The 24,852-nt window shown below is 58.3% G+C and overlaps 1 protein-coding gene across 1 annotated transcript in view; it reads right to left on the reverse strand.

Annotated features, from left to right (window-relative positions):
* The window catches only part of LOC110258919 (USP6 N-terminal-like protein), a 50,339-nt gene extending 42,354 nt beyond the window's left edge, over window positions 1-7,985 (reverse strand). Inside the window, exon 1 of the mRNA XM_084979656.1 lies at window positions 7,870-7,985. The gene's annotated coding sequence lies outside the window, so the exon portion shown is untranslated. The remainder of the gene's footprint in view (window positions 1-7,869) is intronic.
* Between the last annotated feature and the right edge of the window lie 16,867 nt (window positions 7,986-24,852).

Below are 24,852 nucleotides of genomic sequence, written 5' to 3' on the forward strand. Positions count from 1 at the left end.
GGTCACTTCTGGTGAAAGGACTATGGATGGCTGTGTGGAGACAGCCTGAGGGGCTGGGGAGCAATGTGTCATGATCTAGGGAGCAGAACACCAGAGCTGAGGGAATCCAGGAGGAGGTCTGGGCCCACAGGAAAGCAAAGTGCCACTGTTGGGGGAGGGCAAGAGGAGGAGAAGTGGACTGCCATAGGACTCATCTCTGCACACATGCAGGCTCTTGGAGGGCTGGCCGCCTCTGGCTCAGGCTCCACCTGCAGCTCCAGTCCACCTATTGACTGCTTTGTGCTCTTCCAGAATTCTGAAGAACAGGAAAAAAACTAATGTAGCCTCTCATAGTATTAGATTAGCTTCTAGGAAAACAAGGGATGAGGTAGGAGAGAGAACCAATCATAGTCATTTATATTCCAAGTATGGATCATTATCAGGATCCAAAATGTTCAGAAGATACGTCAGTAAAGTGATGACCTACAATATCATAATTGGTATGAAGTTACCTGTTTTTTGGGACAAGCATTGCTGGAATAGTTGGTTGGGTATTAGAAGAAAAGGAAAAGAAAATATCAAAAAGAAGCAGTCTTTTCGCCCTAACACTTGGCATCATTATACCACAGTTCACAACACTGGATCCTTAACCCACTGAGTGAGGCCAGGGATTGAACCCATGTCCTCATGGATACTAGTCAGTCTCCTTTCTGCTGAGGCACAAAGGGAACTCCTATAGCTAATTTTTTTTTGTCTTTTTGGGGCCACACCTACAGCATATGGAGGTTCCCAGGCTACGTGTCTAATTGGAGCTACAGCTGCCGGCCTATGCCAGAGCCACAGCAATGCCAGATCCAAGCTGTGTCTGTGACCTACACCACAGCTCACAGCAATGCTGGATCTTTAACCCGCTGAGCAAGGTCAGGGATCAAACCCACAACCTCGTGGTTCCTAGTGGGATTCGTTTCCACTGCACCATGACAGGAACTCCTGTAACTGATTCTTAAAAAATTATTATTCATATTTTCACTTCTGCATCCTTTTTTTGCTTATTTAACATTGCTTTAATTGTTGTAAGCCACATGTTTTTTATGCATGTAAATCTGCTCACATCATCTTAAAATCTGAGAGAATTAACTAAATGCCAAATTTACTTCCTGTATGGTTGAACAAGTGTCATTTACTAAAGCCTTTTTTATGTGATTCATAAAATGACAACAATGGCCAATTAATCTGTTAGACAGATGTTAGCTCCTTACCTCCACATTTAGGTGACTCCAAACTTCTTTTAATAAAAATGTTTAGCTATGATGTTTGACACCAAACTTATCTCACAGAGTTTTCCATTTCTGAGTTTCCTAGTGTATAGATTAAGAGGTTAAACATAGGAGCAATGATGGAGTAAAACAGGACAAATACTTTATCTTCAGGAAAACTGGAGCAAGGTCTAAGATAAGTAAAGAGTGAAGCAGCAAAAAATAAAATTACTACAGTGATATGAGAGCCACAGATGGAGAGGGCTTTTCATCTTCCTTCAGCTGAGTGATTCCTTAAAGTGAATAATATAATGACATAAGAGAAAATAAAACCACACATGTCATTGAGGCCACCATTCCTGAATTGATAAGCGTAATGACAGGCAACTTTTAGCAAAGGAGAGATGTCATAAAAATAGTGATTGATCTCATTAGGACCACAGAAAGGCAACTGGATTATCATAGACAATTGAGAAAAGGAGTGAACAGCTCCACCAGCCCAAGCAGCTAAGACAAGGAAATTGCATCTTGTCCTGCTCATGATAATCATGTAATGGAGAGGTCTGTAGATGGCAACATGGTTATCAAAGACCATGACTGTAATAATTAAGACTTCAATCATTCCAAAGAAATGCTTGGAAAAGACCTACAACATCCAATTACCATAGGAAATGGTTTTCTTTCCACTAGCAGGTCACCAATGAATTTGGGAGTAATGCTAGAGGTATAGCAGATGTCCAAGGAAGAGGACTGAGGACTGTGGCAGAGGAAATAGTATGTGGGTTGGTGAAAAAGAGGACTGCATCTAATAGTAATAAGAATCAGAAAGTTTTCTATCAACAGGGCAATGCAACAGAATAAGGAAAACATAAAGCACAATATTTATATGTTCTGGTAAGAAGAAAGTCCCCAAAAATGAATAGTGAGATACTGCTCTGACTTTCTATATAATTCATTTTGCCATCTGTTATAAACAGATGATTTAAATATCTGAAAAGAAAAATCATGAATTTTCACTTAAAAATAGCAAGAGAACTATGTCTAGATACTCATATTGCAACAGAACAAAGGGTGGGAAAAAATGTATACATGTAAGAGTAACTTGATCCCCATGCTGTACAGCAGGAAAAAAATTTTGAAAAAGCATCATAATAAAAATTTCAAATTTACCAAAAACAATATCCATTAGTAGTAATATTAGTAATTTCTTGAATTTAAGCTTGAATTTTTTCTCTTATTTTGTAAAAAGTATTGTGAAATAACTTTATCATGGGAAAATGAATTTTCAACATTACCATCAATAATTATAGGATATTTAAATGGTAGAGAAAATATTTTATTGTGTATTAGATAACAACAATTTTTAATTTACATAATTTTTTAAATGTACACATTTTTAAATGTATAAGCCTCCTCCCTACGGTCAACTGGACTTTTTCCAGGGTGCTCTAGACGGATTTTCGGTTTTGTTTGCAACTTTATCCTCAAAGGTGCAAATTTATTGAAATTATATCACCTTGAATTACTTAATTTGATTAGTCACCCATGTCATGTGAACAAACAATATAAACTGGACATATAAAACTAATTGTTTCAGGAACATTAAAAAGCAAAGTAGGTTGAAACTATGCAGCAAAACATAAACTTCAACTGAGTGAATTTGTGAAAAATAATCACTAAATTCTTTCATTTCTCCTATTTACAGAATAACCTTGTATGTAGGACCAATCAAAATGATAAAATACAAGTATAAATTTCAAAATCATATTTGAATCATTCATACTCTATAACTTCTCTGAGAATTTGATGTGACTTATACACAAGCTAGGCAATAAAATTCAATTAATACAGAAAATAGCTCTAGGATAGATTGTCAGCACTAAAATCCTATTCATTGCATTAATGAATGGGAGAAAAATTCAACAATTTCATCTTTTGTACAGTATTGAAGTTTTATACAGAGAGAAAGAGCATGTAAAATACAGTGTTCTCCAGAAACTGTTTTATAAGGTGTTGAGGAGTTCACTTATACCCTGTGGGGATATAAACCCTGCAGTACACTTTCAACCAGTATGGGCAGATGTGGACGCCATCTGGGTGCTCAACATGACTTTATAAAACACAGAATGCTTTTGTAGCGAAGTTACTCCGAAGCCATCATGTACAATGGCTTACAAATTCACCATAAATAGGTAAATTAGTAGCAGTTTAAAATGTTCAATACTGTGAGAAACAAATTCTACTTTTATTCTTTTTTCTTTTTCTGGCTGGACCTGCAGCATATGGAAGTTCCTGGGCTACAGGTTGAATCAGAGATGCAGCCAGGGTCTACAACACAGCCGAGGCAACAATGGATCTGAGCTACATCTGCAAACTGTAGCACAGCTTGTGGTGATGCCAGATTCCTAACTTGCTAAAGGAGATTAGGAATCAAACCTGCATCCTCATGGACACTATGATGGTTTCTTAACCTGCTTAGTCACAAAGGGAACTCCCAGTTCTATTTTATTTTATTTTACTTTATTTTATTTTGTCTTTTTAGCTATTTCTTGGGCCACTCCCATGGCATATGGAGGTTCCCAGGCTAGGGGTCAAATCCGAGCTGTAGCCACCAGCCTACGCCAGAGCCACAGCAACGTGGGATCCCAGCCGCGTCTGCAACCTACACCACAGCTCACCCCAACGCCGGATCCTTAACCAACTGAGCAAGGGCAGGGACGAAACCAGCAACCTCATGGTTCCTAGTCTGATTCTTTAACCACTGCGCCTCCACCAGAACTCCTTTCCTTAGTTCTTAAAGGAACCCTCTCCACCATTCTAACCTTCTCAAAAAAATCAAACAAACTAAAACAACGCACTATGAACTCTCAGCTACAACTCAGCTGACATCCTTGCTGCAGTCCCCTAGTCTCCAGGTGTCCCTCAGCATTCCTGCAGGCTCTCGCCTCTAAGGCATGCGCGCCAGCGATCCCCACCAAGCACACACCACAAGCCAGTGGATCCCCGCCCACATCCACCCTCCCACCACTCACCCAGTCGCCCTCCTTCCTGAGGTGTTTCCTCGGAATTTTAAAGGGACCAACACCACCCTCTCCCCCTTCCCGCACACCCACACACACAAAAAAACAAAGCAAAACAGACAAAAAAAAAAAACCAAGAGAAAGACAAAAAAACACTTCACTGTTACCTGTCAGCTGGAGCTCCCCTGACACCCTTACTGCACTCCCTCAGGCTCGCGGGGTCCCTCAGCATTCCCTTCTGCTCTCCCCTCTGCCCCACCAGGCAAGCGGGGCCCCGCCCCCCTCCACCCTCCCACCCCTCACCCCTTCACCCCCCCTTCCTGCCATCTTTCCTCAGCTTTTTCAAGGGACCCTCTCCACCCTCTGCCCCTTCTCAAAAACTCTCCTCCCTGGAAGCTGTCAGCTGCAGCTCCACTGGCAGCCTGACCTCTCTCCCACCGCGCCTGCCAGCGTCCCTCCGCAATCCCTTCCGCTCTCCTCTCTGCCCCACGCACGCACGCCAACCCCCACCACGCAGGCCCGCCGGGCCCCGCCCCCCTCCACCCTCCCAGCGCTCACCCCTTCACCCCCCCCTTCCGGACCTCCTTCCTCTGGTTGCTCAAAGGACCCGCTCCACCCTCTGCCCCTTCGCCAAAAACTCCAAACCAGCTGGCTTACCTGTCAGCTGAGGTCCGCTGACAGCCTTACTGCACTCCCTCTGGCGGGCGCCTGGGGTCCCTCAGCATACCCTTCGGCGCTCGCCTCTGCCCCACGCGCGCAACACCCACGCACGCAACGCACGCAACGCACACCCCGCAGGCGCCACCCGCAAGCGCCTCCCCGCCCCCAGAGACTGGCCCAGAAGTCGCCCCTTCACACACACGTGCACCCCCACACACACCCCCACACACACCCCCAGTTCGGCCATCTTGCCTTAGCTTCATAGAAGGACCCACACCACCCTCTTCCCCTTCTCCAAAAAAAAAAAAAACAAAAAACAAACAAACACAAGAAAAACAAACCAAAAAACCCCCAGGCTGTCAGCTGTCAGCTGCAGCTCCCCTGACAGCCTTACTGCACTCCCTCAGGCTCGCGGGGTCCCTCAGCATACAGACCCCTCAGCTCTCCCCGCTGCCCCACAGACCAAACCCCCACCACGCACGCCACACACTCACCCGGGTCCCCGCCCCCCTCCACCCTCCCAGCACTCGCCCCTTCAGGCCCACCGCCCGCCCCATCCACCCCCTTGCGTCAACTTTCCTTAGCTTTTTCAAGGAACCCTCTCCACCCTCCGCCCCTTCTCCAAAGACTACTACCAACCAACAAACAAAACGCACGACTAACTCTCAGCTACAACTCAGCTGACATCCTTCCTGCACGCCCTCAGGCTCCAGGTGTCCCCCCGCTTTCCCATAGGCTCTCACCTCTGCCTGAGGCAGGCGCGCGCCTTCCCCACCACGCACACCCCACAAGCCACTGGATCCCTGCTAACATCCACCCTCCCAGCACTCACCCCTTTGCCTTCCTTCCTCAGGTGTTTCCTCAGGATTTTAAAGGGACCACCACCACCCTCTCCCCCTTCGCACAAAACCACCACCACCACAAAGCACAACAGACCAACAGACCCAAAAATCAACCCAACGAAAAAAAAAAAAAAACACCGCACTGTCACCTGTCAGCTGGAGCTCCCCTGACACCCTTACTGCACTCCCTCAGGCTCGCGGGGTCCCTCAGCATTCCCTTCTGCTCTCCCCTCTGCCCCACCAGGCAAGCGGGGCCCCGCCCCCCTCCACCCTCCCACCCCTCACCCCTTCACCCCCCCTTCCTGCCATCTTTCCTCAGCTTTTTCAAGGGACCCTCTCCACCCTCTGCCCCTTCTCAAAAACTCTCCTCCCTGGAAGCTGTCAGCTGCAGCTCCACTGGCAGCCTGACCTCTCTCCCACCGCGCCTGCCAGCGTCCCTCCGCAATCCCTTCAGCTCTCCTCTCTGCCCCACGCACGCACGCCAACCCCCACCACGCAGGCCCGCCGGGCCCCGCCCCCCTCCACCCTCCCAGCGCTCACCCCTTCACCCCCCCCCTTCCGGACCTCCTTCCTCTGGTTGCTCAAAGGACCCGCTCCACCCTCTGCCCCTTCGCCAAAAACTCCAAACCAGCTGGCTTACCTGTCAGCTGAGGTCCGCTGACAGCCTTACTGCACTCCCTCTGGCGGGCGCCTGGGGTCCCTCAGCATACCCTTCGGCGCTCGCCTCTGCCCCACGCGCGCAACACCCACGCACGCAACGCACGCAACGCACACCCCGCAGGCGCCACCCGCAAGCGCCTCCCCGCCCCCAGAGACTGGCCCAGAAGTCGCCCCTTCACACACACGTGCACCCCCACACACACCCCCAGTTCGGCCATCTTGCCTTAGCTTCATAGAAGGACCCACACCACCCTCTTCCCCTTCTCCAAAAAAAAAAAAACAAAAAACAAACAAACACAAGAAAAACAAACCAAAAAACCCCCAGGCTGTCAGCTGTCAGCTGCAGCTCCCCTGACAGCCTTACTGCACTCCCTCAGGCTCGCGGGGTCCCTCAGCATACAGACCCCTCAGCTCTCCCCGCTGCCCCACAGACCAAACCCCCACCACGCACGCCACACACTCACCCGGGTCCCCGCCCCCCTCCACCCTCCCAGCACTCGCCCCTTCAGGCCCACCGCCCGCCCCATCCACCCCCTTGCGTCAACTTTCCTTAGCTTTTTCAAGGAACCCTCTCCACCCTCCGCCCCTTCTCCAAAGACTACTACCAACCAACAAACAAAACGCACGACTAACTCTCAGCTACAACTCAGCTGACATCCTTCCTGCACGCCCTCAGGCTCCAGGTGTCCCCCCGCTTTCCCATAGGCTCTCACCTCTGCCTGAGGCAGGCGCGCGCCTTCCCCACCACGCACACCCCACAAGCCACTGGATCCCTGCTAACATCCACCCTCCCAGCACTCACCCCTTTGCCTTCCTTCCTCAGGTGTTTCCTCAGGATTTTAAAGGGACCACCACCACCCTCTCCCCCTTCGCACAAAACCACCACCACCACAAAGCACAACAGACCAACAGACCCAAAAATCAACCCAACGAAAAAAAAAAAAAAACACCGCACTGTCACCTGTCAGCTGGAGCTCCCCTGACACCCTTACTGCACTCCCTCAGGCTCGCGGGGTCCCTCAGCATTCCCTTCTGCTCTCCCCTCTGCCCCACCAGGCAAGCGGGGCCACGCCCCCCTCCACCCTCCCACCCCTCACCCCTTCACCCCCCCTTCCTGCCATCTTTCCTCAGCTTTTTCAAGGGACCCTCTCCACCCTCTGCCCCTTCTCAAAAACTCTCCTCCCTGGAAGCTGTCAGCTGCAGCTCCACTGGCAGCCTGACCTCTCTCCCACCGCGCCTGCCAGCGTCCCTCCGCAATCCCTTCCGCTCTCCTCTCTGCCCCACGCACGCACGCCAACCCCCACCACGCAGGCCCGCCGGGCCCCGCCCCCCTCCACCCTCCCAGCGCTCACCCCTTCACCCCCCCCCTTCCGGACCTCCTTCCTCTGGTTGCTCAAAGGACCCGCTCCACCCTCCGCCCCTTCGCCAAAAACTCCAAACCAGCTGGCTTACCTGTCAGCTGAGGTCCGCTGACAGCCTTACTGCACTCCCTCTGGCGGGCGCCTGGGGTCCCTCAGCATACCCTTCGGCGCTCGCCTCTGCCCCACGCGCGCAACACCCACGCACGCAACGCACGCAACGCACGCAACGCACACCCCGCAGGCGCCACCCGCAAGCGCCTCCCCGCCCCCAGAGACTGGCCCAGAAGCCGCCCCTTCACACACACGTGCACCCCCACACACACCCCCACACACACCCCCAGTTCGGCCATCTTGCCTTAGCTTCATAGAAGGACCCACACCACCCTCTTCCCCTTCTCCAAAAAAAAAAAAACAAAAAACAAACAAACACAAGAAAAACAAACCAAAAAACCCCCAGGCTGTCAGCTGTCAGCTGCAGCTCCCCTGACAGCCTTACTGCACTCCCTCAGGCTCGCGGGGTCCCTCAGCATACAGACCCCTCAGCTCTCCCCGCTGCCCCACAGACCAAACCCCCACCACGCACGCCACACACTCACCCGGGTCCCCGCCCCCCTCCACCCTCCCAGCACTCGCCCCTTCAGGCCCACCGCCCGCCCCATCCACCCCCTTGCGTCAACTTTCCTTAGCTTTTTCAAGGAACCCTCTCCACCCTCCGCCCCTTCTCCAAAGACTACTACCAACCAACAAACAAAACGCACGACTAACTCTCAGCTACAACTCAGCTGACATCCTTCCTGCACGCCCTCAGGCTCCAGGTGTCCCCCCGCTTTCCCATAGGCTCTCACCTCTGCCTGAGGCAGGCGCGCGCCTTCCCCACCACGCACACCCCACAAGCCACTGGATCCCTGCTAACATCCACCCTCCCAGCACTCACCCCTTTGCCTTCCTTCCTCAGGTGTTTCCTCAGGATTTTAAAGGGACCACCACCACCCTCTCCCCCTTCGCACAAAACCACCACCACCACAAAGCACAACAGACCAACAGACCCAAAAATCAACCCAACGAAAAAAAAAAAAAAACACCGCACTGTCACCTGTCAGCTGGAGCTCCCCTGACACCCTTACTGCACTCCCTCAGGCTCGCGGGGTCCCTCAGCATTCCCTTCTGCTCTCCCCTCTGCCCCACCAGGCAAGCGGGGCCACGCCCCCCTCCACCCTCCCACCCCTCACCCCTTCACCCCCCCTTCCTGCCATCTTTCCTCAGCTTTTTCAAGGGACCCTCTCCACCCTCTGCCCCTTCTCAAAAACTCTCCTCCCTGGAAGCTGTCAGCTGCAGCTCCACTGGCAGCCTGACCTCTCTCCCACCGCGCCTGCCAGCGTCCCTCCGCAATCCCTTCAGCTCTCCTCTCTGCCCCACGCACGCACGCCAACCCCCACCACGCAGGCCCGCCGGGCCCCGCCCCCCTCCACCCTCCCAGCGCTCACCCCTTCACCCCCCCCCTTCCGGACCTCCTTCCTCTGGTTGCTCAAAGGACCCGCTCCACCCTCCGCCCCTTCGCCAAAAACTCCAAACCAGCTGGCTTACCTGTCAGCTGAGGTCCGCTGACAGCCTTACTGCACTCCCTCTGGCGGGCGCCTGGGGTCCCTCAGCATACCCTTCGGCGCTCGCCTCTGCCCCACGCGCGCAACACCCACGCACGCAACGCACGCAACGCACGCAACGCACACCCCGCAGGCGCCACCCGCAAGCGCCTCCCCGCCCCCAGAGACTGGCCCAGAAGCCGCCCCTTCACACACACGTGCACCCCCACACACACCCCCACACACACCCCCAGTTCGGCCATCTTGCCTTAGCTTCATAGAAGGACCCACACCACCCTCTTCCCCTTCTCCAAAAAAAAAAAAACAAAAAACAAACAAACACAAGAAAAACAAACCAAAAAACCCCCAGGCTGTCAGCTGTCAGCTGCAGCTCCCCTGACAGCCTTACTGCACTCCCTCAGGCTCGCGGGGTCCCTCAGCATACAGACCCCTCAGCTCTCCCCGCTGCCCCACAGACCAAACCCCCACCACGCACGCCACACACTCACCCGGGTCCCCGCCCCCCTCCACCCTCCCAGCACTCGCCCCTTCAGGCCCACCGCCCGCCCCATCCACCCCCTTGCGTCAACTTTCCTTAGCTTTTTCAAGGAACCCTCTCCACCCTCCGCCCCTTCTCCAAAGACTACTACCAACCAACAAACAAAACGCACGACTAACTCTCAGCTACAACTCAGCTGACATCCTTCCTGCACGCCCTCAGGCTCCAGGTGTCCCCCCGCTTTCCCATAGGCTCTCACCTCTGCCTGAGGCAGGCGCGCGCCTTCCCCACCACGCACACCCCACAAGCCACTGGATCCCTGCTAACATCCACCCTCCCAGCACTCACCCCTTTGCCTTCCTTCCTCAGGTGTTTCCTCAGGATTTTAAAGGGACCACCACCACCCTCTCCCCCTTCGCACAAAACCACCACCACCACAAAGCACAACAGACCAACAGACCCAAAAATCAACCCAACGAAAAAAAAAAAAAAACACCGCACTGTCACCTGTCAGCTGGAGCTCCCCTGACACCCTTACTGCACTCCCTCAGGCTCGCGGGGTCCCTCAGCATTCCCTTCTGCTCTCCCCTCTGCCCCACCAGGCAAGCGGGGCCACGCCCCCCTCCACCCTCCCACCCCTCACCCCTTCACCCCCCCTTCCTGCCATCTTTCCTCAGCTTTTTCAAGGGACCCTCTCCACCCTCTGCCCCTTCTCAAAAACTCTCCTCCCTGGAAGCTGTCAGCTGCAGCTCCACTGGCAGCCTGACCTCTCTCCCACCGCGCCTGCCAGCGTCCCTCCGCAATCCCTTCAGCTCTCCTCTCTGCCCCACGCACGCACGCCAACCCCCACCACGCAGGCCCGCCGGGCCCCGCCCCCCTCCACCCTCCCAGCGCTCACCCCTTCACCCCCCCCCTTCCGGACCTCCTTCCTCTGGTTGCTCAAAGGACCCGCTCCACCCTCCGCCCCTTCGCCAAAAACTCCAAACCAGCTGGCTTACCTGTCAGCTGAGGTCCGCTGACAGCCTTACTGCACTCCCTCTGGCGGGCGCCTGGGGTCCCTCAGCATACCCTTCGGCGCTCGCCTCTGCCCCACGCGCGCAACACCCACGCACGCAACGCACGCAACGCACGCAACGCACACCCCGCAGGCGCCACCCGCAAGCGCCTCCCCGCCCCCAGAGACTGGCCCAGAAGTCGCCCCTTCACACACACGTGCACCCCCACACACACCCCCACACACACCCCCAGTTCGGCCATCTTGCCTTAGCTTCATAGAAGGACCCACACCACCCTCTTCCCCTTCTCCAAAAAAAAAAAACAAAAAACAAACAAACACAAGAAAAACAAACCAAAAAACCCCCAGGCTGTCAGCTGTCAGCTGCAGCTCCCCTGACAGCCTTACTGCACTCCCTCAGGCTCGCGGGGTCCCTCAGCATACAGACCCCTCAGCTCTCCCCGCTGCCCCACAGACCAAACCCCCACCACGCACGCCACACACTCACCCGGGTCCCCGCCCCCCTCCACCCTCCCAGCACTCGCCCCTTCAGGCCCACCGCCCGCCCCATCCACCCCCTTGCGTCAACTTTCCTTAGCTTTTTCAAGGAACCCTCTCCACCCTCCGCCCCTTCTCCAAAGACTACTACCAACCAACAAACAAAACGCACGACTAACTCTCAGCTACAACTCAGCTGACATCCTTCCTGCACGCCCTCAGGCTCCAGGTGTCCCCCCGCTTTCCCATAGGCTCTCACCTCTGCCTGAGGCAGGCGCGCGCCTTCCCCACCACGCACACCCCACAAGCCACTGGATCCCTGCTAACATCCACCCTCCCAGCACTCACCCCTTTGCCTTCCTTCCTCAGGTGTTTCCTCAGGATTTTAAAGGGACCACCACCACCCTCTCCCCCTTCGCACAAAACCACCACCACCACAAAGCACAACAGACCAACAGACCCAAAAATCAACCCAACGAAAAAAAAAAAAAAACACCGCACTGTCACCTGTCAGCTGGAGCTCCCCTGACACCCTTACTGCACTCCCTCAGGCTCGCGGGGTCCCTCAGCATTCCCTTCTGCTCTCCCCTCTGCCCCACCAGGCAAGCGGGGCCACGCCCCCCTCCACCCTCCCACCCCTCACCCCTTCACCCCCCCTTCCTGCCATCTTTCCTCAGCTTTTTCAAGGGACCCTCTCCACCCTCTGCCCCTTCTCAAAAACTCTCCTCCCTGGAAGCTGTCAGCTGCAGCTCCACTGGCAGCCTGACCTCTCTCCCACCGCGCCTGCCAGCGTCCCTCCGCAATCCCTTCAGCTCTCCTCTCTGCCCCACGCACGCACGCCAACCCCCACCACGCAGGCCCGCCGGGCCCCGCCCCCCTCCACCCTCCCAGCGCTCACCCCTTCACCCCCCCCCTTCCGGACCTCCTTCCTCTGGTTGCTCAAAGGACCCGCTCCACCCTCCGCCCCTTCGCCAAAAACTCCAAACCAGCTGGCTTACCTGTCAGCTGAGGTCCGCTGACAGCCTTACTGCACTCCCTCTGGCGGGCGCCTGGGGTCCCTCAGCATACCCTTCGGCGCTCGCCTCTGCCCCACGCGCGCAACACCCACGCACGCAACGCACGCAACGCACGCAACGCACACCCCGCAGGCGCCACCCGCAAGCGCCTCCCCGCCCCCAGAGACTGGCCCAGAAGTCGCCCCTTCACACACACGTGCACCCCCACACACACCCCCACACACACCCCCAGTTCGGCCATCTTGCCTTAGCTTCATAGAAGGACCCACACCACCCTCTTCCCCTTCTCCAAAAAAAAAAAACAAAAAACAAACAAACACAAGAAAAACAAACCAAAAAACCCCCAGGCTGTCAGCTGTCAGCTGCAGCTCCCCTGACAGCCTTACTGCACTCCCTCAGGCTCGCGGGGTCCCTCAGCATACAGACCCCTCAGCTCTCCCCGCTGCCCCACAGACCAAACCCCCACCACGCACGCCACACACTCACCCGGGTCCCCGCCCCCCTCCACCCTCCCAGCACTCGCCCCTTCAGGCCCACCGCCCGCCCCATCCACCCCCTTGCGTCAACTTTCCTTAGCTTTTTCAAGGAACCCTCTCCACCCTCCGCCCCTTCTCCAAAGACTACTACCAACCAACAAACAAAACGCACGACTAACTCTCAGCTACAACTCAGCTGACATCCTTCCTGCACGCCCTCAGGCTCCAGGTGTCCCCCCGCTTTCCCATAGGCTCTCACCTCTGCCTGAGGCAGGCGCGCGCCTTCCCCACCACGCACACCCCACAAGCCACTGGATCCCTGTTAACATCCACCCTCCCAGCACTCACCCCTTTGCCTTCCTTCCTCAGGTGTTTCCTCAGGATTTTAAAGGGACCAACACCACCCTCTCCCCCTTCGCACAAAACCACCACCACCACAAAGCACAACAGACCAACAGACCCAAAAATCAACCCAACGAAAAAAAAAAAAAAAACACCGCACTGTCACCTGTCAGCTGGAGCTCCCCTGACACCCTTACTGCACTCCCTCAGGCTCGCGGGGTCCCTCAGCATTCCCTTCTGCTCTCCCCTCTGCCCCACCAGGCAAGCGGGGCCACGCCCCCCTCCACCCTCCCACCCCTCACCCCTTCACCCCCCCTTCCTGCCATCTTTCCTCAGCTTTTTCAAGGGACCCTCTCCACCCTCTGCCCCTTCTCAAAAACTCTCCTCCCTGGAAGCTGTCAGCTGCAGCTCCACTGGCAGCCTGACCTCTCTCCCACCGCGCCTGCCAGCGTCCCTCCGCAATCCCTTCCGCTCTCCTCTCTGCCCCACGCACGCACGCCAACCCCCACCACGCAGGCCCGCCGGGCCCCGCCCCCCTCCACCCTCCCAGCGCTCACCCCTTCACCCCCCCCCTTCCGGACCTCCTTCCTCTGGTTGCTCAAAGGACCCGCTCCACCCTCCGCCCCTTCGCCAAAAACTCCAAACCAGCTGGCTTACCTGTCAGCTGAGGTCCGCTGACAGCCTTACTGCACTCCCTCTGGCGGGCGCCTGGGGTCCCTCAGCATACCCTTCGGCGCTCGCCTCTGCCCCACGCGCGCAACACCCACGCACGCAACGCACGCAACGCACGCAACGCACACCCCGCAGGCGCCACCCGCAAGCGCCTCCCCGCCCCCAGAGACTGGCCCAGAAGCCGCCCCTTCACACACACGTGCACCCCACACACACCCCCACACACACCCCCAGTTCGGCCATCTTGCCTTAGCTTCATAGAAGGACCCACACCACCCTCTTCCCCTTCTCCAAAAAAAAAAAAAACAAAAAACAAACAAACACAAGAAAAACAAACCAAAAAACCCCCAGGCTGTCAGCTGTCAGCTGCAGCTCCCCTGACAGCCTTACTGCACTCCCTCAGGCTCGCGGGGTCCCTCAGCATACAGACCCCTCAGCTCTCCCCGCTGCCCCACAGACCAAACCCCCACCACGCACGCCACACACTCACCCGGGTCCCCGCCCCCCTCCACCCTCCCAGCACTCGCCCCTTCAGGCCCACCGCCCGCCCCATCCACCCCCTTGCGTCAACTTTCCTTAGCTTTTTCAAGGAACCCTCTCCACCCTCCGCCCCTTCTCCAAAGACTACTACCAACCAACAAACAAAACGCACGACTAACTCTCAGCTACAACTCAGCTGACATCCTTCCTGCACGCCCTCAGGCTCCAGGTGTCCCCCCGCTTTCCCATAGGCTCTCACCTCTGCCTGAGGCAGGCGCGCGCCTTCCCCACCACGCACACCCCACAAGCCACTGGATCCCTGCTAACATCCACCCTCCCAGCACTCACCCCTTTGCCTTCCTTCCTCAGGTGTTTCCTCAGGATTTTAAAGGGACCACCACCACCCTCTCCCCCTTCGCACAAAACCACCACCACCACAAAGCACAACAGACCAACAGACCCAAAAATCAACCCAACGAAAAAAAAAAAAAAACACCGCACTGTCACCTGTCAGCTGGAGCTCCCCTGACACCCTTACTGCACTCCCTCAGGCTCGCGGGGTCCCTCAGCATTCCCTTCTGCTCTCCCCTCTGCCCCACCAGGCAAGCGGGGCCCCGCCCCCCTCCACCCTCCCACCCCTCACCCCTTCACCCCCCCTTCCTGCCATCTTTCCTCAGCTTTTTCAAGGGACCCTCTCCACCCTCTGCCCCTTCTCAAAAACTCTCCTCCCTGGAAGCTGTCAGCTGCAGCTCCACTGGCAGCCTGACCTCTCTCCCACCGCGCCTGCCAGCGTCCCTCCGCAATCCCTTCAGCTCTCCTCTCTGCCCCACGCACGCACGCCAACCCCCACCACGCAGGCCCGCCGGGCCCCGCCCCCCTCCACCCTCCCAGCGCTCACCCCTTCACCCCCCCCCTTCCGGACCTCCTTCCTCTGGTTGCTCAAAGGACCCGCTCCACCCTCCGCCCCTTCGCCAAAAACTCCAAACCAGCTGGCTTACCTGTCAGCTGAGGTCCGCTGACAGCCTTACTGCACTCCCTCTGGCGGGCGCCTGGGGTCCCTCAGCATACCCTTCGGCGCTCGCCTCTGCCCCACGCGCGCAACACCCACGCACGCAACGCACGCAACGCACACCCCGCAGGCGCCACCCGCAAGCGCCTCCCCGCCCCCAGAGACTGGCCCAGAAGTCGCCCCTTCACACACACGTGCACCCCCACACACACCCCCAGTTCGGCCATCTTGCCTTAGCTTCATAGAAGGACCCACACCACCCTCTTCCCCTTCTCCAAAAAAAAAAAACAAAAAACAAACAAACACAAGAAAAACAAACCAAAAAACCCCCAGGCTGTCAGCTGTCAGCTGCAGCTCCCCTGACAGCCTTACTGCACTCCCTCAGGCTCGCGGGGTCCCTCAGCATACAGACCCCTCAGCTCTCCCCGCTGCCCCACAGACCAAACCCCCACCACGCACGCCACACACTCACCCGGGTCCCCGCCCCCCTCCACCCTCCCAGCACTCGCCCCTTCAGGCCCACCGCCCGCCCCATCCACCCCCTTGCGTCAACTTTCCTTAGCTTTTTCAAGGAACCCTCTCCACCCTCCGCCCCTTCTCCAAAGACTACTACCAACCAACAAACAAAACGCACGACTAACTCTCAGCTACAACTCAGCTGACATCCTTCCTGCACGCCCTCAGGCTCCAGGTGTCCCCCCCGCTTTCCCATAGGCTCTCACCTCTGCCTGAGGCAGGCGCGCGCCTTCCCCACCACGCACACCCCACAAGCCACTGGATCCCTGCTAACATCCACCCTCCCAGCACTCACCCCTTTGCCTTCCTTCCTCAGGTGTTTCCTCAGGATTTTAAAGGGACCACCACCACCCTCTCCCCCTTCGCACAAAACCACCACCACCACAAAGCACAACAGACCAACAGACCCAAAAATCAACCCAACGAAAAAAAAAAAAAAACACCGCACTGTCACCTGTCAGCTGGAGCTCCCCTGACACCCTTACTGCACTCCCTCAGGCTCGCGGGGTCCCTCAGCATTCCCTTCTGCTCTCCCCTCTGCCCCACCAGGCAAGCGGGGCCACGCCCCCCTCCACCCTCCCACCCCTCACCCCTTCACCCCCCCTTCCTGCCATCTTTCCTCAGCTTTTTCAAGGGACCCTCTCCACCCTCTGCCCCTTCTCAAAAACTCTCCTCCCTGGAAGCTGTCAGCTGCAGCTCCACTGGCAGCCTGACCTCTCTCCCACCGCGCCTGCCAGCGTCCCTCCGCAATCCCTTCCGCTCTCCTCTCTGCCCCACGCACGCACGCCAACCCCCACCACGCAGGCCCGCCGGGCCCCGCCCCCCTCCACCCTCCCAGCGCTCACCCCTTCACCCCCCCCCTTCCGGACCTCCTTCCTCTGGTTGCTCAAAGGACCCGCTCCACCCTCCGCCCCTTCGCCAAAAACTCCAAACCAGCTGGCTTACCTGTCAGCTGAGGTCCGCTGACAGCCTTACTGCACTCCCTCTGGCGGGCGCCTGGGGTCCCTCAGCATACCCTTCGGCGCTCGCCTCTGCCCCACGCGCGCAACACCCACGCACGCAACGCACGCAACGCACGCAACGCACACCCCGCAGGCGCCACCCGCAAGCGCCTCCCCGCCCCCAGAGACTGGCCCAGAAGTCGCCCCTTCACACACACGTGCACCCCCACACACACCCCCACACACACCCCCAGTTCGGCCATCTTGCCTTAGCTTCATAGAAGGACCCACACCACCCTCTTCCCCTTCTCCAAAAAAAAAAAACAAAAAACAAACAAACACAAGAAAAACAAACCAAAAAACCCCCAGGCTGTCAGCTGTCAGCTGCAGCTCCCCTGACAGCCTTACTGCACTCCCTCAGGCTCGCGGGGTCCCTCAGCATACAGCCCCCTCAGCTCTCCCCGCTGCCCCACAGACCAAACCCCCACCACGCACGCCACACACTCACCCGGGTCCCCGCCCCCCTCCACCCTCCCAGCACTCGCCCCTTCAGGCCCACCGCCCGCCCCATCCACCCCCTTGCGTCAACTTTCCTTAGCTTTTTCAAGGAACCCTCTCCACCCTCCGCCCCTTCTCCAAAGACTACTACCAACCAACAAACAAAACGCACGACTAACTCTCAGCTACAACTCAGCTGACATCCTTCCTGCACGCCCTCAGGCTCCAGGTGTCCCCCCGCTTTCCCATAGGCTCTCACCTCTGCCTGAGGCAGGCGCGCGCCTTCCCCACCACGCACACCCCACAAGCCACTGGATCCCTGTTAACATCCACCCTCCCAGCACTCACCCCTTTGCCTTCCTTCCTCAGGTGTTTCCTCAGGATTTTAAAGGGACCAACACCACCCTCTCCCCCTTCGCACAAAACCACCACCACCACAAAGCACAACAGACCAACAGACCCAAAAATCAACCCAACGAAAAAAAAAAAAAAAACACCGCACTGTCACCTGTCAGCTGGAGCTCCCCTGACACCCTTACTGCACTCCCTCAGGCTCGCGGGGTCCCTCAGCATTCCCTTCTGCTCTCCCCTCTGCCCCACCAGGCAAGCGGGGCCACGCCCCCCTCCACCCTCCCACCCCTCACCCCTTCACCCCCCCTTCCTGCCATCTTTCCTCAGCTTTTTCAAGGGACCCTCTCCACCCTCTGCCCCTTCTCAAAAACTCTCCTCCCTGGAAGCTGTCAGCTGCAGCTCCACTGGCAGCCTGACCTCTCTCCCACCGCGCCTGCCAGCGTCCCTCCGCAATCCCTTCCGCTCTCCTCTCTGCCCCACGCACGCACGCCAACCCCCACCACGCAGGCCCGCCGGGCCCCGCCCCCCTCCACCCTCCCAGCGCTCACCCCTTCACCCCCCCCCTTCCGGACCTCCTTCCTCTGGTTGCTCAAAGGACCCGCTCCACCCTCCGCCCCTTCGCCAAAAACTCCAAACCAGCTGGCTTACCTGTCAGCTGAGGTCCGCTGACAGCCTTACTGCACTCCCTCTGGCGGGCGCCTGGGGTCCCTCAGCATACCCTTCGGCGCTCGCCTCTGCCCCACGCGCGCAACACCCACGCACGCAACGCACGCAACGCACGCAACGCACACCCCGCAGGCGCCACCCGCAAGCGCCTCCCCGCCCCCAGAGACTGGCCCAGAAGCCGCCCCTTCACACACACGTGCACCCCCACACACACCCCCACACACACCCCCAGTTCGGCCATCTTGCCTTAGCTTCATAGAAGGACCCACACCACCCTCTTCCCCTTCTCCAAAAAAAAAAAAACAAAAAACAAACAAACACAAGAAAAACAAACCAAAAAACCCCCAGGCTGTCAGCTGTCAGCTGCAGCTCCCCTGACAGCCTTACTGCACTCCCTCAGGCTCGCGGGGTCCCTCAGCATACAGACCCCTCAGCTCTCCCCGCTGCCCCACAGACCAAACCCCCACCACGCACGCCACACACTCACCCAGGTCCCCGCCCCCCTCCACCCTCCCAGCACTCGCCCCTTCAGGCCCACCGCCCGCCCCATCCACCCCCTTGCGTCAACTTTCCTTAGCTTTTTCAAGGAACCCTCTCCACCCTCCGCCCCTTCTCCAAAGACTACTACCAACCAACAAACAAAACGCACGACTAACTCTCAGCTACAACTCAGCTGACATCCTTCCTGCACGCCCTCAGGCTCCAGGTGTCCCCCCGCTTTCCCATAGGCTCTCACCTCTGCCTGAGGCAGGCGCGCGCCTTCCCCACCACGCACACCCCACAAGCCACTGGATCCCTGCTAACATCCACCCTCCCAGCACTCACCCCTTTGCCTTCCTTCCTCAGGTGTTTCCTCAGGATTTTAAAGGGACCACCACCACCCTCTCCCCCTTCGCACAAAACCACCACCACCACAAAGCACAACAGACCAACAGACCCAAAAATCAACCCAACGAAAAAAAAAAAAAAACACCGCACTGTCACCTGTCAGCTGGAGCTCCCCTGACACCCTTACTGCACTCCCTCAGGCTCGCGGGGTCCCTCAGCATTCCCTTCTGCTCTCCCCTCTGCCCCACCAGGCAAGCGGGGCCACGCCCCCCTCCACCCTCCCACCCCTCACCCCTTCACCCCCCCTTCCTGCCATCTTTCCTCAGCTTTTTCAAGGGACCCTCTCCACCCTCTGCCCCTTCTCAAAAACTCTCCTCCCTGGAAGCTGTCAGCTGCAGCTCCACTGGCAGCCTGACCTCTCTCCCACCGCGCCTGCCAGCGTCCCTCCGCAATCCCTTCCGCTCTCCTCTCTGCCCCACGCACGCACGCCAACCCCCACCACGCAGGCCCGCCGGGCCCCGCCCCCCTCCACCCTCCCAGCGCTCACCCCTTCACCCCCCCCCTTCCGGACCTCCTTCCTCTGGTTGCTCAAAGGACCCGCTCCACCCTCCGCCCCTTCGCCAAAAACTCCAAACCAGCTGGCTTACCTGTCAGCTGAGGTCCGCTGACAGCCTTACTGCACTCCCTCTGGCGGGCGCCTGGGGTCCCTCAGCATACCCTTCGGCGCTCGCCTCTGCCCCACGCGCGCAACACCCACGCACGCAACGCACGCAACGCACACCCCGCAGGCGCCACCCGCAAGCGCCTCCCCGCCCCCAGAGACTGGCCCAGAAGTCGCCCCTTCACACACACGTGCACCCCCACACACACCCCCAGTTCGGCCATCTTGCCTTAGCTTCATAGAAGGACCCACACCACCCTCTTCCCCTTCTCCAAAAAAAAAAAACAAAAAACAAACAAACACAAGAAAAACAAACCAAAAAACCCCCAGGCTGTCAGCTGTCAGCTGCAGCTCCCCTGACAGCCTTACTGCACTCCCTCAGGCTCGCGGGGTCCCTCAGCATACAGACCCCTCAGCTCTCCCCGCTGCCCCACAGACCAAACCCCCACCACGCACGCCACACACTCACCCGGGTCCCCGCCCCCCTCCACCCTCCCAGCACTCGCCCCTTCAGGCCCACCGCCCGCCCCATCCACCCCCTTGCGTCAACTTTCCTTAGCTTTTTCAAGGAACCCTCTCCACCCTCCGCCCCTTCTCCAAAGACTACTACCAACCAACAAACAAAACGCACGACTAACTCTCAGCTACAACTCAGCTGACATCCTTCCTGCACGCCCTCAGGCTCCAGGTGTCCCCCCCGCTTTCCCATAGGCTCTCACCTCTGCCTGAGGCAGGCGCGCGCCTTCCCCACCACGCACACCCCACAAGCCACTGGATCCCTGCTAACATCCACCCTCCCAGCACTCACCCCTTTGCCTTCCTTCCTCAGGTGTTTCCTCAGGATTTTAAAGGGACCACCACCACCCTCTCCCCCTTCGCACAAAACCACCACCACCACAAAGCACAACAGACCAACAGACCCAAAAATCAACCCAACGAAAAAAAAAAAAAAACACCGCACTGTCACCTGTCAGCTGGAGCTCCCCTGACACCCTTACTGCACTCCCTCAGGCTCGCGGGGTCCCTCAGCATTCCCTTCTGCTCTCCCCTCTGCCCCACCAGGCAAGCGGGGCCACGCCCCCCTCCACCCTCCCACCCCTCACCCCTTCACCCCCCCTTCCTGCCATCTTTCCTCAGCTTTTTCAAGGGACCCTCTCCACCCTCTGCCCCTTCTCAAAAACTCTCCTCCCTGGAAGCTGTCAGCTGCAGCTCCACTGGCAGCCTGACCTCTCTCCCACCGCGCCTGCCAGCGTCCCTCCGCAATCCCTTCCGCTCTCCTCTCTGCCCCACGCACGCACGCCAACCCCCACCACGCAGGCCCGCCGGGCCCCGCCCCCCTCCACCCTCCCAGCGCTCACCCCTTCACCCCCCCCCTTCCGGACCTCCTTCCTCTGGTTGCTCAAAGGACCCGCTCCACCCTCCGCCCCTTCGCCAAAAACTCCAAACCAGCTGGCTTACCTGTCAGCTGAGGTCCGCTGACAGCCTTACTGCACTCCCTCTGGCGGGCGCCTGGGGTCCCTCAGCATACCCTTCGGCGCTCGCCTCTGCCCCACGCGCGCAACACCCACGCACGCAACGCACGCAACGCACGCAACGCACACCCCGCAGGCGCCACCCGCAAGCGCCTCCCCGCCCCCAGAGACTGGCCCAGAAGTCGCCCCTTCACACACACGTGCACCCCCACACACACCCCCACACACACCCCCAGTTCGGCCATCTTGCCTTAGCTTCATAGAAGGACCCACACCACCCTCTTCCCCTTCTCCAAAAAAAAAAAACAAAAAACAAACAAACACAAGAAAAACAAACCAAAAAACCCCCAGGCTGTCAGCTGTCAGCTGCAGCTCCCCTGACAGCCTTACTGCACTCCCTCAGGCTCGCGGGGTCCCTCAGCATACAGCCCCCTCAGCTCTCCCCGCTGCCCCACAGACCAAACCCCCACCACGCACGCCACACACTCACCCGGGTCCCCGCCCCCCTCCACCCTCCCAGCACTCGCCCCTTCAGGCCCACCGCCCGCCCCATCCACCCCCTTGCGTCAACTTTCCTTAGCTTTTTCAAGGAACCCTCTCCACCCTCCGCCCCTTCTCAAAAGACTACTACCAACCAACAAACAAAACGCACGACTAACTCTCAGCTACAACTCAGCTGACATCCTTCCTGCACGCCCTCAGGCTCCAGGTGTCCCCCCGCTTTCCCATAGGCTCTCACCTCTGCCTGAGGCAGGCGCGCGCCTTCCCCACCACGCACACCCCACAAGCCACTGGATCCCTGTTAACATCCACCCTCCCAGCACTCACCCCTTTGCCTTCCTTCCTCAGGTGTTTCCTCAGGATTTTAAAGGGACCAACACCACCCTCTCCCCCTTCGCACAAAACCACCACCACCACAAAGCACAACAGACCAACAGACCCAAAAATCAACCCAACGAAAAAAAAAAAAAAAACACCGCACTGTCACCTGTCAGCTGGAGCTCCCCTGACACCCTTACTGCACTCCCTCAGGCTCGCGGGGTCCCTCAGCATTCCCTTCTGCTCTCCCCTCTGCCCCACCAGGCAAGCGGGGCCACGCCCCCCTCCACCCTCCCACCCCTCACCCCTTCACCCCCCCTTCCTGCCATCTTTCCTCAGCTTTTTCAAGGGACCCTCTCCACCCTCTGCCCCTTCTCAAAAACTCTCCTCCCTGGAAGCTGTCAGCTGCAGCTCCACTGGCAGCCTGACCTCTCTCCCACCGCGCCTGCCAGCGTCCCTCCGCAATCCCTTCCGCTCTCCTCTCTGCCCCACGCACGCACGCCAACCCCCACCACGCAGGCCCGCCGGGCCCCGCCCCCCTCCACCCTCCCAGCGCTCACCCCTTCACCCCCCCCCTTCCGGACCTCCTTCCTCTGGTTGCTCAAAGGACCCGCTCCACCCTCCGCCCCTTCGCCAAAAACTCCAAACCAGCTGGCTTACCTGTCAGCTGAGGTCCGCTGACAGCCTTACTGCACTCCCTCTGGCGGGCGCCTGGGGTCCCTCAGCATACCCTTCGGCGCTCGCCTCTGCCCCACGCGCGCAACACCCACGCACGCAACGCACGCAACGCACGCAACGCACACCCCGCAGGCGCCACCCGCAAGCGCCTCCCCGCCCCCAGAGACTGGCCCAGAAGCCGCCCCTTCACACACACGTGCACCCCCACACACACCCCCACACACACCCCCAGTTCGGCCATCTTGCCTTAGCTTCATAGAAGGACCCACACCACCCTCTTCCCCTTCTCCAAAAAAAAAAAAACAAAAAACAAACAAACACAAGAAAAACAAACCAAAAAACCCCCAGGCTGTCAGCTGTCAGCTGCAGCTCCCCTGACAGCCTTACTGCACTCCCTCAGGCTCGCGGGGTCCCTCAGCATACAGACCCCTCAGCTCTCCCCGCTGCCCCACAGACCAAACCCCCACCACGCACGCCACACACTCACCCGGGTCCCCGCCCCCCTCCACCCTCCCAGCACTCGCCCCTTCAGGCCCACCGCCCGCCCCATCCACCCCCTTGCGTCAACTTTCCTTAGCTTTTTCAAGGAACCCTCTCCACCCTCCGCCCCTTCTCCAAAGACTACTACCAACCAACAAACAAAACGCACGACTAACTCTCAGCTACAACTCAGCTGACATCCTTCCTGCACGCCCTCAGGCTCCAGGTGTCCCCCCGCTTTCCCATAGGCTCTCACCTCTGCCTGAGGCAGGCGCGCGCCTTCCCCACCACGCACACCCCACAAGCCACTGGATCCCTGCTAACATCCACCCTCCCAGCACTCACCCCTTTGCCTTCCTTCCTCAGGTGTTTCCTCAGGATTTTAAAGGGACCACCACCACCCTCTCCCCCTTCGCACAAAACCACCACCACCACAAAGCACAACAGACCAACAGACCCAAAAATCAACCCAACGAAAAAAAAAAAAAAAACACCGCACTGTCACCTGTCAGCTGGAGCTCCCCTGACACCCTTACTGCACTCCCTCAGGCTCGCGGGGTCCCTCAGCATTCCCTTCTGCTCTCCCCTCTGCCCCACCAGGCAAGCGGGGCCCCGCCCCCCTCCACCCTCCCACCCCTCACCCCTTCACCCCCCCTTCCTGCCATCTTTCCTCAGCTTTTTCAAGGGACCCTCTCCACCCTCTGCCCCTTCTCAAAAACTCTCCTCCCTGGAAGCTGTCAGCTGCAGCTCCACTGGCAGCCTGACCTCTCTCCCACCGCGCCTGCCAGCGTCCCTCCGCAATCCCTTCCGCTCTCCTCTCTGCCCCACGCACGCACGCCAACCCCCACCACGCAGGCCCGCCGGGCCCCGCCCCCCTCCACCCTCCCAGCGCTCACCCCTTCACCCCCCCCCTTCCGGACCTCCTTCCTCTGGTTGCTCAAAGGACCCGCTCCACCCTCCGCCCCTTCGCCAAAAACTCCAAACCAGCTGGCTTACCTGTCAGCTGAGGTCCGCTGACAGCCTTACTGCACTCCCTCTGGCGGGCGCCTGGGGTCCCTCAGCATACCCTTCGGCGCTCGCCTCTGCCCCACGCGCGCAACACCCACGCACGCAACGCACGCAACGCACACCCCGCAGGCGCCACCCGCAAGCGCCTCCCCGCCCCCAGAGACTGGCCCAGAAGTCGCCCCTTCACACACACGTGCACCCCCACACACACCCCCACACACACCCCCAGTTCGGCCATCTTGCCTTAGCTTCATAGAAGGACCCACACCACCCTCTTCCCCTTCTCCAAAAAAAAAAAAACAAAAAACAAACAAACACAAGAAAAACAAACCAAAAAACCCCCAGGCTGTCAGCTGTCAGCTGCAGCTCCCCTGACAGCCTTACTGCACTCCCTCAGGCTCGCGGGGTCCCTCAGCATACAGACCCCTCAGCTCTCCCCGCTGCCCCACAGACCAAACCCCCACCACGCACGCCACACACTCACCCGGGTCCCCGCCCCCCTCCACCCTCCCAGCACTCGCCCCTTCAGGCCCACCGCCCGCCCCATCCACCCCCTTGCGTCAACTTTCCTTAGCTTTTTCAAGGAACCC

The sequence above is a fragment of the Sus scrofa genome, chromosome 10 (assembly GCF_054392235.1).
Source record: "Sus scrofa isolate SSC_HxYL_T2T_F1_AM1 chromosome 10, Sscrofa_HxYL_maternal_Yorkshire_Landrace_v2.0, whole genome shotgun sequence".
Classification (NCBI taxonomy): Eukaryota; Metazoa; Chordata; class Mammalia; order Artiodactyla; family Suidae; genus Sus; species Sus scrofa.